A 15,012-nucleotide genomic window follows, 5' to 3' on the forward strand; every position below is an offset into this window, starting at 1 on the left:
TTCCCGCTGTAAGACTGACTAATTTCAGTCAGATGGTGGTCTTTGGGTATAAAAACTTCGGTTAATTACCCCATTTTTCATTGGGTGTTACTAGTTCTGAGCCCCGTATATACCTGTTATGTTGTTATGGTAGGGACACTGTGGGCCCTTGGGTTGTGTGAGATCTCCTTTTGTTTTCCCCGTAACAATGGTTGCGCAGCAACCTTGCTATCATTAGGGATTTTTGGAGCCCGGCCCCCCTTTTTTTACATGAAGGGTACGTGATGACGTTTTACGTCGCTGCGCGATGACCAGCGTGGTGACGTCAGCACGGTACGCCACTTACTTGTTATGAGGATTTGTGGACGGTTGGTGGTAGAACTGACGGTGGAAGTGTCCGCCGGCCCCTGTTCTCAAACTTCTATACTTGACTGCCTACTAGGAGCGGATCCACCTAATTGTGGGTAAGAGTTAGGAGTGTTGTCTAATTACTTAAGTCTTACATGGGGCTACTCCTTGACATTGTGCTCACTCAGCATTGTAATATTACAGAGCGAGAGGTTCACATCTGTGAAGAGGAAGAGGCCGTATCCAGATGGTACTCCGATTAAAACATATATTTGTTGGCTCACAAGAACCTTAGATAGATAAGATTACTTTGTTAAATTGGAGGTGAGGAATAATGGATATTTGGAGGGCGAATGTAATCTATCTTCCTCCACCTGTTTTTCAGACACTTGGAGGTCTAGAGGAATTGGAAAGGATCCACGGGTGGTGACCATTATTGAGACTTGGTTGGATCTAGGTAAAATTCAGCTTCCACATCCCATGGTGAGCAATCCATATATTAGATCTTCGAAATTTGGGGTTGTACCAGGATCCAACCGATGATTGTGATGCCTAGATTTTCTTCTACTCGGGGTAAAAGAACAGCTATTATGACTGAGAGAGTTCTACATTTTAGCGTTGGGGGAGGTATTTCGTAGGACTTGATGCTGAATCCCTTCTGCTTCTGCAGTGAAGAGCCATAAATGGGTTGGCTTTTGAGGTCCAAGTTATATATTTCTTGAGACCTTAGACCAGGTATATGATTCATTTTATACTTGGTACCCTATTGGTGATTAGGGCGTGGCAGTGATGAGTAAATTAAACCAATTATGCCGGTGTCAGTGACACATGTTTCTCTCTTTTCTCCTTAGAAATAGCAAGTTGTTGGTTGAATAGGAAGAATCTACCTGAAGCACAGGATTACCTCTGGCCCTGATGAATGTCCGGTTATTGAGAACACAGAGGACAGAAACTTATATAAGTTGGGCTGTAACACACAATGGGAAATGAAATCAATTAAGTTGCCTTCTTGGTGCTATGCTGATCTAATTGTCGGCGTAAATGTTTCTATATTGCGAGGTGGAATGTTTTTAACATGTATATGACTGTGTTATGTGTATATGTTGTTGTAACTATTTTTGTATTACCTGTGCTGAATTAGAGATTAATATATTAAAAATTATATTTTCTAACAACACTGTTCTATGTGTATTGAGAATACATAATGCAGCCCATATTGTTTTAGCGGCTGTTATGTATTTCTGCTTTCTGAGGGGATAAGTTCACTGTTTTATATAGTTTGTTGTACATTCCTTACTTTTGTTGAAATATATGTTATATATCCTCACTTAGTAGGAGGGATCATCACCAGAGTGTGGGGTTACCCTTGTAGATGAGTATCTCTTTTAACAATGAAAATATTTTGTTTCGTAGTACATACATTTTTGCAAAGATGGAGTCCATCTTACTTATGCTGGCAATCAGATTTTTCTGAGAAATGTACAAAATGCATTGCGACCTTTTTTAGAAATACAGCATTCGTTTGAAAGTACGTCTTACGTAGTTAAAATGTTTTACATTCAAACACCTCCCATAGGCTCTTTTCAGAGCCATCACTTCCTGTTAGAGGAAAATGCATTGGTTTCAATAGGGTAGCAATGCAATTGTGTTTATGTTCGCGGACCGTCCGCGGACTTTCACAAAATGGAAATGGCTATGCTTTATGTATCTTCACTTCTATTTTTTAACTGCGAAAGGCGGCTCTGAAAAGAGCCTTATTTTTTTTTGATTTTTGTTATTTTTTTTGTGTTCTTTTTTATACACGACACACTAGGAGAGGAGGGAAAAGAGGGGAAAAGGGGGGGGACACCAACCAAAGGGATAAGACAGGGCGAGCTGAGAGAGGAAGATGTAGAGTGGGTTTTATTTGGGTAGTGAGCAGGTCTTCTGGTGCTCTGAGACGATCGTCTCAAAAGCACTCCGAAGTCGCTCCCCCCTGCAGAGTACTGTGTCACAGTACACACATACAACTGTGACACTCGAAAGGTAAGGGTCATCAGAATTCTGTATGGCATGTGAGGCAGCTTGAGGAAGACGCTGTCCCACAGAGGTGTTCCTTGTGGTGACAGGATCAGAAACGGAGGATGAAGTAGAGGCAATCAACCTAATACGCTTCTCGCAAGGTACAACCTTGCGAATGGCCCCAGTGTGGAATGAGCGCAGGTGTCGCTTCATGGTAGTGGTCCCAAAGCTATACGAACCATGCTTTCCGCGACTGAGGACCATTTTGCACTCATTACAGGTGACACGGTTCGCATGAGACTTAGGTTGTTTCCATGAATGGTAAACAACCGCCACACCCAAGATTCACACCGACGGCGTGTAGTAGGGATTTCCTCTACCTCATTCTCGTCATCCTCTTCTTCCTCCTCTGTATCCTCACTCCTGTTCCCCTCTTCAGGCCCTTGGGGAAATGGTGGTGGTGGAGGGGGTGGGGGTGGTGCTGAGGCAGATGTAGCACCATGTGGTAATAGTCGAGCCATGGATATCATAGGCTTGGAGATGGAAATCTCAAAATCTGCAAAGTATGCAGCAAAATGCAGTGTGCTCTGTGGAATGGTCAGAAACACAATGAGAATGCGCTCTAGGGCGTGGTCTTATATAGGGATGCTTGTGAGCGGGTCGCGGAAATGCACGCCGTCCGCAAGATAGATCGAACATCAAAAAAGTTTCAAAAAGTCACAAAAACTATGTGGATAGTTAGGATTAGTATGTGGGATTTGTGGTATGGTGATTTTTTAATGAGAAATATTGTGGATTACTTGGAAATGTACTTTTAAACTGGTCGGGGACACGAACAGTGTCCGCATTTAGAGCACGAAATGAGCGAAGGCGCGGTCACATGATTGTTTTGTGAGCATGTTCGCTAAGGTAGCGGTCGTCCGCAGGACACCCAATGTACGGACATTGTTTTGCGCATGCGTGTTGATGTTCTACGGACAGTGTTCGGGTCCTGAACTAATTAAAAGTGCGTCACATGTAAAACAAACAGTTACGGACAGCCGTTTGTTCTTAGCACAGTTTAATTTATTTGCTAACAATACGGACAGACATAGCGTTTCAAGCTCACCTCCATTTTCATTTATTTACGAACAATTCAGGACACCACGAGTGTTCTTAGAACAGTTTCTGCTTGCTAGCGAACACTACGAACAGGCACAGTGTTCTTAAGGATACCTCCATTTTCGTTTATTTACGAACATTTCAGGACACTACGAGTGTTCTTAGAACATTTTCAACTTGCATGAGAACATTACGGACAGATGTAGTGTCCTCACGACAGTTACATTTTCGTTTCTTTACGAACAGTTCACAATATAAGAAAAGTAACTTTATTTCATATATATATACAATTATGACTGGGAAGGTGGGACAGAAACCGAAACAAAAACAGGAGAATTAGGGATTTCTAGATAACTGGGATCAGGTGAAGAAGGGAAGGAAATCTCATCGAAACGCTTTGGTCCATAGACAAGGTTTGGGGTTAACTGTGTGGGATAGGGCTAGGGGGGACAAGTGCAGGTTGGACAATGGTGTGCTGTTGGGGGTTTCACATAATTTTCCACAAAGTTTTTCAAATCCATAAAATTTTGCATAAGGTCGTCCATTTTTTGATTAATCTGCTGTAGAGTGATATCCTCTGATTGTTGTTGTGAGATGCTTGGAATTTTTGTATGGTCTGTAATAAAAAAAAGTATATGTTAAATGTATACAAAATAATATTTATTAATTGGTTTATATAGTAAAGTTTGTACCATTAGGTGGACTATTTTCTAACATTTCCTCTCGTGGGAAATGCTCCTCTAGCCAGTCGAGAGTACTACACATTTCTGTGAGAAAACAAAAAAGTAATATGTTTTTTTTTCTAATATAGAAAGTTTATAAATATATGAGTAAAAAGAAGTGCACTTACTATGTCTGGTGAGATATGTAATCAGTAGTGTATACGTCTGGTCTTGCTGTTGGTTGTGGAGCGTCTGTGAGGTAATTATGGTGGAAGCCACTTTATCTTCTTTTGGTATATTCCATTTTAAAACATATTGTATTTACATGAATGGTTAGTGTGTTACATATATGGGTAACATTTTTTAAGTATTACTACATATACTTTGTATGTGTGCTGCTTTGTGAATTTGTTAAATGTTCCTATGTTATGATATAACTATTACACATACCTCCCCAGAGTTTTTAGGTGGTGGTACTGTTGTCCAAACATGTCTGCGGACCGTCAAATTCAGTAGAAAGGGTTCAGTATGTTCCATATTATATGTACATAAAGTCAAAGTTATTATTGTTAAGTTGTGCTACTAAAAAACTATGAAATTCAGTAAAAGAACTTTGTTAAAGGGGCGTTATGGTTAAGTTGCGCTACTAAAAACCTATGAAATTCAGTGAAAAAACATTGTTAAAGGGACTTATGGTTCAAAGTAAAACCGAAAAACCCCTGAAATTCGGCAGTTATGGTAAGATAAGCAACCATAACTCGCGTCGCCACCGTGCACTGCTAACACTAACACCCAGGACATCAAAGATGACATCACAAATGTTATTGATGACATCAATGATGACATCACATGTGCATTTACCTTTCATGAAAAGTCTGTACAAGGGATTCTTAGTGTAATGTTAATAAAAAAAAAGTGTCAAAGATTATTGGAATAAATATCAAGTGCTAATCAGTGCATTAAGCTATGCATTGATATAAATAGCATTCTATTATTAACTTCAATCCAGTATACTAAGGTACTCATGTAGAAACATAGGCATTGTGTGCAGCATACATGATGGAGGTGCAATATTCATGAGCTTGCCATGTTGAATATTGAAATGATAACTGTTTTCATATTAGAGTTTTGCGTACAGTGAAACTTGTGATAAGTAGGTAATAAAGCCCACTTACTACATAATTGCATTATTATACACAAATCACAAAGAGACAACACCACATACAAATATGAATATATACAAGGGAATTGAAGTAGGAAAAAGAAACAGCAATAGTAGCAGAAAGTGTTCATAACCTAACTGATTACCTTTATGCAGAGAAATGATTGCTCTGTTTCAGGGCTGTTACTTACCCTATCTATATATATCACATGATGTGTCTGGACCCTAAGGAAAATAGTGTGAGTACAACATAAAAAAATAGGAGCATATACAGGGAAAGTACAGTAATAAAAAAACATCAAAAGTATCAGAAAGTGCTGATAAATCTACTGATAATTTTAATGCACAAAAAGGATTGCTGTCTTTCAAGGTTGTGACTTCTCCTATGTATATGTTTCATATGATATGACTGGACCATAAGGGAATTATTCTAAGAACATACTTGAAGGATAAGTCTACGAATATAGTAATTTACAATTTTTAGTTCCTGACTGTTACTGAAGAAAATCATGTGGCCTAGATATGTCAGGAAAGGAAAAAAGGGGGAGTCAGACATGTGATGTCATCAGTGATGTCATCAATGACATTTGTGATGTCATCTTTGATGTCCTGGGTGTTAGTGTTAGCAGTGCACGGTGGCGGCGCGAGTTATGGTTGCTTATCTTACCATAACTGCCGAATTTCAGGGGGTTTTCGGTTTTACTTTGAACCATAACGTCCCTTTAACAGTGTTTTTTCACTGAATTTCATAGATTTTTAGTAGCGCAACTTAACCATAACGTCCCTTTAGCAAAGTTTTTTTACTGAATATATATATATATTTTTTCTAAACTGGATAATTTCAGTATCTCGTAGCAGATAAAATGGGTAGTACAGGGACTTTTTTTCTGATATATCTACTTTGACAAGTACATACTCTAATCTAATCACTGTAATCAAGTTATATTTGAATACTGACAGACTTTACTTTAAATTGGATACAAATTGGTTTGTGTGTGAAAGGAGGCTGGGTAGCCATGACATGCCATGTTCAATATATTTAAGCCAAAGAGATGCGATTGGTGGACAGTACTAGGTGGCCGACCCGGCTGAAGATGTGTGGGGCCCATCTCAGCAGGATGGTTGGGGCCTCCCTGCTTACAGCAAAAAGAGTCTGAGGCAACCGTGCGGTGCATACATTATAATGGTGATAACAACGTTAAGCCGACTATCACGAGACGGCCAGCAGGGAGCTGAAACAATGCCCACTGAAAGCTATACATCCTTCTTTGTCAGCAAGCGGCTGATGTCATGGATCCGGTGTTAAAAGGCAATGAGGGAACGTGGCTTGTAAGGCGAGCGCTGCAAAGCCCATATTTAAAGCCCCAGAACGAAAATAAATCTTTTTTGCTGTTTTATAAGACTGATAACTGGCAAAATGGGTTGGGTTACCAGACGTCCCGATTTTCCCAGGACAGTCCTGGGAAATCACCCTCTGTCCCGGGGTCCAGGGAGTTTTTTAATTTTAAAAATCCCATCCCGGTTTTGCAATGGAGGGTGCCTGCCCCGATTTCGAAATCCCGAAATCGGGTCCCGGTGCAACTCTTCCTGCGCGAATGTGTATGTGAAATACTCTTCCCATAGATTCCATGCTACGCTTGCTGTAGATTCCATGCTACGCTTCCCATAGATTCCATGCTACGCTTGCTGTAGATTCCATGCTACTCTTCCCATAGGTTCCATGCTACTGTTCCCATAGATTCCATGCTACGCTTGCCATAGATTCCATGCTACGCTTGCCGTAGATTCCATGCTACTCTTCCTGTAGATTCCATGCTACTCTTCCTGTAGATTCCATGCTACGCTTCCCATAGATTCCATGCTACGCTTGCTGTAGATTCCATTCTACGCTTCCCATAGATTCCATGCTACGCTTCCCATAGATTCCATGCTACTCTTCCCATAGATTCCATGCTACGCTTGCTGTAGATTCCATGCTACTGTTCCCATAGATTCCATGCTACTGTTCCCATAGATTCCATGCTACGCTTGCCATAGATTCCTTGCTACGCTTGCCGTAGATTCCATGCTACGCTTGCTGTAGATTCCATGCTACGCTTCCCATAGATTCCATGCTACGCTTCCCATAGATTCCATGCTACGCTTGCTGTAGGTTCCATGCTACACTTCCCATTGATTCCATGCTACGCTTGCTGTAGATTCCATGCTACTCTTCCCATAGATTCCATGCTACGCTTGCTGTAGATTCCATGCTACGCTTGCTGTAGATTCCATGCTACGCTTGCTGTAGATTCCATGCTACTCTTCCTGTAGATTCCATGCTACTCTTCCCATAGATTCCATGCTACGCTTCCCATAGATTCCATGCTATTCTTCCCGTAGATTCCATGCTACGCTTGCTGTAGATTCCATGCTACGCTTGCTGTAGATTCCATGCTACGCTTGCTGTAGATTCCATGCTACTCTTCCTGTAGATTCCATGCTACTCTTCCCATAGATTCCATGCTACGCTTCCCATAGATTCCATGCTATTCTTCCCATAGATTCCATGCTACGCTTGCTGTAGATTCCATGCTACGCTTCATATAGATTCCATGCTACGCTTGCTGTAGATTCCATGCTACGCTTGCTGTAGATTCCATGCTACGCTTGCTGCGCTTGCTGTAGATTCCATGCTACGCTTGCTGTAGATTCCATGCTACGCTTGCTGTAGATTCCATGCTACTCTTCCTGTAGATTCCATGCTACTCTTCCCATAGATTCCAGGCTACGCTTCCCATAGATTCCATGCTATTCTTCCCATAGATTCCATGCTACGCTTGCTGTAGATTCCATGCTACGCTTCATATAGATTCCATGCTACGCTTGCTGTAGATTCCATGCTACGCTTGCTGTAGATTCCATGCTAAGCTTCATATAGATTCCATGCTACGCTTGCTGTAGATTCCATGCTACTCTTCCCATAGATTCCATGCTACGCTTGCCGTAGATTCCATGCTAGGCTTGCTGTAGATTCCATGCTACGCTTCCCATAGATTCCATGCTACGCTTCCCATAGATTCCATGCTACACTTCCCATAGATTCCATGCTACGCTTGCTGTAGATTCCATGCTACACTTCCCATAGATTAAATGCTACGCTTCCCATAGATTCCATGCTACGCTTGCTGTAGATTCCATGCTACGCTTGCTGTAGATTCCATGCTACTCTTCCCATAGATTCCATGCTACGCTTGCTGTAGATTCCATGCTACGCTTGCTGTAGATTCCATGCTACGCTTGCTGTAGATTCCATGCTACTCTTCCTGTAGATTCCATGCTATGCTTGCTGTAGATTCCATGCTACTCTTCCTGTAGATTCCATGCTATTCTTCCCATAGATTCCATGCTACGCTTGCTGTAGATTCCATGCTACGCTTGCTGTAGATTCCATGCTACGCTTGCTGTAGATTCCATGCTACGCTTGCTGTAGATTCCATGCTACTCTTCCCATAGATTCCATGCTACGCTTCCCATAGATTCCATGCTATTCTTCCCATAGATTCCATGCTACGCTTGCTGTAGATTCCATGCTACGCTTCATATAGATTCCATGCTACGCTTGCTGTAGATTCCATGCTACGCTTGCTGTAGATTCCATGCTACTCTTCCTGTAGATTCCATGCTACTCTTCCCATAGATTCCATGCTACGCTTCCCATAGATTCCATGCTATTCTTCCCATATATTCCATGCTACGCTTGCTGTAGATTCCATGCTACGCTTCATATAGATTCCATGCTACGCTTGCTGTAGATTCCATGCTACGCTTGCTGTAGATTCCATGCTACGCTTCATATAGATTCCATGCTACGCTTGCTGTAGATTCCATGCTACTCTTCCTGTAGATTCCATGCTACTCTTCCCATAGATTCCATGCTACGCTTGCTGTAGATTCCATGCTACGCTTCATATAGATTCCATGCTACGCTTGCTGTAGATTCCATGCTACTCTTCCTGTAGATTCCATGCTACTCTTCCCGTAGATTCCCTGCTACGCTTGCTGTAGATTCCATGCTACGCTTGCTGTAGATTCCATGCTACGCTTCATATAGATTCCATGCTACGCTTGCTGTAGATTCCATGCTACTCTTCCCATAGATTCCATGCTACGCTTGCTGTAGATTCCATGCTATGCTTCATATAGATTCCATGCTACGCTTGCTGTAGATTCCATGCTACGCTTGCTGTAGATTCAATGCTACTCTTCCCATAGATTCCATGCTACGCTTGCTGTAGATTCCATGCTACGCTTGCTGTAGATTCCATGCTACTCTTCCTGTAGATTCCATGCTACTCTTCCCGTAGATTCCATGCTACTCTTCCCGTAGATTCCATGCTACGCTTGCTGTAGATTCCATGCTACGCTTGCTGTAGATTCCATGCTACGCTTCATATAGATTCCATGCTACGCTTGCTGTAGATTCCATGCTACTCTTCCTGTAGATTCCATGCTACTCTTCCTGTAGATTCCATGCTACTCTTCCCATAGATTCCATGCTACTCTTCCCATAGATTCCATGCTACGCTTGCTGTAGATTCCATGCTACGCTTGCTGTAGATTCCATGCTACTCTTCCCATAGATTCCATGCTACGCTTGCTGTAGATTCCATGCTACGCTTGCTGTAGATTCCATGCTACGCTTGCTGTAGATTCCATGCTACTCTTCCTGTAGATTCCATGCTACTCTTCCCATAGATTCCATGCTACTCTTCCCGTAGATTCCATGCTACGCTTGCTGTAGATTCCATGCTACTCTTCCTGTAGATTCCATGCTACTCTTCCCATAGATTCCATGCTACTCTTCCCATAGATTCCATGCTACTCTTCCCATAGGTTCCATGCTACGCTTGCTGTAGATTCCATGCTACTGTTCCCATAGATTCCATGCTACGCTTGCTGTAGATTCCATGCTACTGTTCCCATAGATTCCATGCTACGCTTGCTGTAGATTCCATGCTACTGTTCCCATAGATTCCATGCTACGCTTGCTGTAGATTCCATGCTACTGTTCCCATAGATTCCATGCTACGCTTGCTGTAGATTCCATGCTACTCTTCCCATAGATTCCATGCTACGCTTGCTGTAGATTCCATGCAACTGTTCCCATAGATTCCATGCTACGCTTGCTGTAGATTCCATGCTACTCTTCCTGTAGATTCCATGCTACTCTTCCTGTAGATTCCATGCTACGCTTGCTGTAGATTCCATGCTACTCTTCCTGTAGATTCCATGCTACTCCTCATATAGATTCCATGCTACTGTTCCCATAGATTCCATGCTACTCCTCATATAGTTCCATGCTACTGTTCCCATAGATTCTATGCTACTCCTCATATAGATTCCATGCTACTGTTCCCATAGATTCCATGCTACTCTTCCCATAGATTCCATGCTACTCCTCATATAGATTCCATGCTACTGTTCCCATAGATTCCATGCTACTCCTCATATAGATTCCATGCTACTGTTCCCTTAGATTCCATGCTACTCTTCCCATAGATTCCATGCTACGCTTGCTGTAGATTCCATGCTACGCTTGCTGTAGATTCCATGCTACGCTTGCTGTAGATTCCATGCTACTCTTCCCATAGATTCCATGCTACGCTTGCTGTAGATTCCATGCTACTCTTCCCATAGATTCCATGCTACGCTTGCTGTAGATTCCATGCTACTCTTCCCATAGATTCCATGCTACGCTTGCTGTAGATTCCATGCTACTCTTCCTGTAGATTCCATGCTACTCCTCATATAGATTTCATGCTACTGTTCCCATAGATTCCATGCTACTCTTCCCATAGATTCCATGCTACTCCTCATATAGATTCCATGCTACTGTTCCCATAGATTCCATGCTACTCCTCATATAGATTCCATGCTACTGTTCCCATAGATTCCATGCTACTCTTCCCATAGATTCCATGCTACTCCTCATATAGATTCCATGCTACTCCTCATATAGATTCCATGCTACTCTTCCCATAGATTCCATGCTACTCCTCATATAGATTCCATGCTACTCCTCATATAGATTCCATGCTACTGTTCCCATAGATTCCATGCTACTCTTCCCATAGATTCCATGCTACGCTTGCCGTAGATTCCATGCTACTCTTCCCATAGATTCCATGCTACGCTTGCTGTAGATTCCATGCTACGCTTGCTGTAGATTCCATGCTTCGCTTGCTGTAGATTCCATGCTACTCTTCCCATAGATTCCATGCTACTCTTCCCATAGATTGCATGCTACGCTTGCTGTAGATTCCATGCTACTCTTCCCATAGATTCCATGCTACGCTTGCTGTAGATTCCATGCTACTCTTCCCATAGATTCCATGCTACGCTTGCTGTAGATTCCATGCTACTCTTCCCATAGATTCCATGCTACGCTTGCTGTAGATTCCATGCTACTCTTCCTGTAGATTCCATGCTACTCCTCATATAGATTCCATGCTACTGTTCCCATAGATTCCATGCTACTGTTCCCATAGATTCCATGCTACTCTTCCCATAGATTCCATGCTACGCTTGCTGTAGATTCCATGCTACTCTTCCCATAGATTCCATGCTACGCTTGCTGTAGATTCCATGCTACTCTTCCCATAGATTCCATGCTACGCTTGCTGTAGATTCCATGCTACTCTTCCCATAGATTCCATGCTACGCTTGCTGTAGCTTCCATGCTACTCTTCCCATAGATTCCATGCTACGCTTGCTGTAGATTCCATGCTACTCTTCCTGTAGATTCCATGCTACTCCTCATATAGATTCCATGCTACTGTTCCCATAGATTCCATGCTACTCTTCCCATAGATTCCATGCTACTCTTCCCATAGATTCCATGCTACGCTTGCTGTAGATTCCATGCTACTCTTCCCATAGATTCCATGCTACGCTTGCTGTAGATTCCATGCTACTCTTCCTGTAGATTCCATGCTACTCCTCATATAGATTCCATGCTACTGTTCCCATAGATTCCATGCTACTCTTCCCATAGATTCCATGCTATGCTTGCTGTAGATTCCATGCTACTCTTCCCATAGATTCCATGCTACGCTTGCTGTAGATTCCATGCTACTCTTCCTGTAGATTCCATGCTACTCCTCATATAGATTCCATGCTACTGTTCCCATAGATTCCATGCTACTCTTCCCATAGATTCCATGCTACTCTTCCCATAGATTCCATGCTATTCTTCCCATAGATTCCATGCTACTCTTCCCATAGATTGCATGCAACTCTTGCTGTAGATTCTTGTGCTATTCTTCCCATAGGTTCCATGCTACTCTTCCCATAGCGTCCATGCTACTCTTCCCATAGCGTCCATGATACTCTTCCCATTGATTCCATGCTACGCTTGCTGTAGATTCCATGCTACTCTTCCTGTAGATTCCATGCTACTCCTCATATAGATTCCATGCTACTGTTCCCATAGATTCCATGCTACTCTTCCCATAGATTCCATGCTACTCTTCCTGTAGATTCCATGCTATTCTTCCCATAGATTCCATGCTACTCTTCCCATAGATTGCATGCAACTCTTGCTGTAGATTCTTGTGCTATTCTTCCCATAGGTTCCATGCTACTCTTCCCATAGCGTCCATGATACTTTTCCCATAGATTCCATGCTACGCTTGCTGTAGATTCCATGCTACTCCTCATATAGATTCCATGCTACTGTTCCCATAGATTCCATGCTACTTTTCCCATAGATTCCATGCTACACTTGCTGTAGATTCCATGCTACTCTTCCGGTAGATTCCATGCTACTCTTCCCATAGATTCCATGCTACTCTTCCCATAGATTGCATGCAACTCTTGCTGTAGATTCCTGTGCTATTCTTCCCATAGGTTCCATGCTACTCTTCCCATAGCGTCCATGCTACTCTTCCCATAGCGTCCATGATACTCTTCCCATAGATTCTATATGACTCTTCCCATAGATTGCACATGAGTCTTCCCATAGATTCCATGCTACACTTGCTGTAGATTCCATGCTACTCTTCCTGTAGATTCCATGCTACTCTTCCCATAGATTCCATGCTACTCTTCCCATAGATTCCATGCTACTCTTCCCATAGATTGCATGCAACTCTTGCTGTAGATTCCTGTGCTATTCTTCCCATAGGTTCCATGCTACTCTTCCCATAGCGTCCATGCAGCTCTTCCCGTAGATTCCGTGCAGCTCTTCCCCTAGATTCCATGCCACACTTGCTGTAGATTCTATGCTATCCTTCTTTTAGATTCCATGCTACTCTTCCCTTAGATTCAATATGACTCATAGTATATTCAGTGTACCCATAGATTCCATGCTCATCTTCCTGTAGATTACATGCTACCATTCTTTTAGATTGCATGCTACTCTTGCCATAGATTCCAGGCGCCTCTTCCCATAGATTCCATGCAACTCTTCCTGTAGATTCCATGCAACTCTTCCCATAGATTCCGTGCCACTCTTGCTGTGGATTCCATGCAACTCTTCCCATAGATTCCATGCCACTCTTGCTGTGGATTCCATGCAACTCTTCCCATAGATTCCATGCCACTCTTGCTGTGGATTCCATGCAACTCTTCCCATAGATTCCATGCCACTCTTGCTGTGGATTCCATGCTACTCTTCCCTTAGATTCAATGTGACTCTACCCATAGATTCCATGCTACTCTTGGATCTCCTTCAGTGATGTGTGTAGGAGCCCGCCACATCCTCTTGGATCTCCTTCAGTGATGTGTGTAGGAGCCCGCCACATCATCTTGGATTTCCTTCAGTGATGTGTGTAGGAGCCCGCCAGATACTCTTGGATCTCCTTCTGTGATGTGTGTAGGATTCCGCCACATCCTCTTGGTGATGTGAGGCCACCACAGGCTCTTGATTCCCCACTCTCTTGGGGTCAGGATTCTCCCGGCACATGAAGGCATGTGATTGGCTAAGGGCTGCTCTCCGTATGCATGGCCTCTCTGATTGGGCTAGGCTTTGTGGTCCCACCTCTTTGCCAGGTATGCCCGCTACCCTGATTATCACCCCAATGAGACGGGCATTTCTGAGGGCTTTGTATTTACTGCTGGCCGGCCGCCATCTTGAGTTAGGCACGTTCCCTGCCTTGCGCTGGTTTCCTGTCCGCACTGCCTGGTCATCATGCTCTGCTGCTAGTAGTGTGCTTCCAGATCACTCCATGGCACACAGAATGCCAATTGAAGCACCTGTGCATTCTGTGAGCATGCTTGCGGGGAGGGGTTTGCAAACGTTGTCACATCTGTTCGCTCTACAACAGGGGTCTGCAAACTTGGGCTTTCCAGATGTTTTGGAGTAGAACTACCATCAGCCCTAACTAGCACAGTCAAAGGGGAGAGATCATGGGAGTTGTAGTCCAAAACATCTGGAGAGCCAAAGGTTGCAATGCCTGCTCTGGAGGGTCTGGGGCGCTACTATGCTCATGTGCTGTCGCGAGCACCCCTAATCGTCCACACGGTATTCCAGTAGAGGATCTCCTCTGGGACAGCTTCTTCAGGGCTTGAATCTGTGGAGCCTTGGAGAGGTTGGTTGGGATCTGTGGGGGGGGCGTCACATCATCAGACTTTCCCTGTCCTAGAGGCCCCCCAGATCCCTCCAATCCCCCACCTTTATGTGATCTGGCACAATGGCTTTTTACACTTGTTCACAAAACCATTCTCTGCACTTACGTGTACAACGTCTTACCACTCGGCGCGAGGTGAGCAGAGTGT

General features: G+C 43.2%; 1 protein-coding gene across 1 annotated transcript in view; it reads right to left on the reverse strand.

The window, feature by feature from the left end:
• The window catches only part of LOC138516998 (fibroblast growth factor 18-like), a 351,444-nt gene that overhangs the window by 271,971 nt on the left and 64,461 nt on the right, over positions 1-15,012 (reverse strand). The window lies entirely within an intron of this gene.

This window comes from Ambystoma mexicanum, chromosome 6q (assembly GCF_040938575.1).
Source record: "Ambystoma mexicanum isolate Mex_15411 chromosome 6q, UKY_AmexF1_1, whole genome shotgun sequence".
Classification (NCBI taxonomy): Eukaryota; Metazoa; Chordata; class Amphibia; order Caudata; family Ambystomatidae; genus Ambystoma; species Ambystoma mexicanum.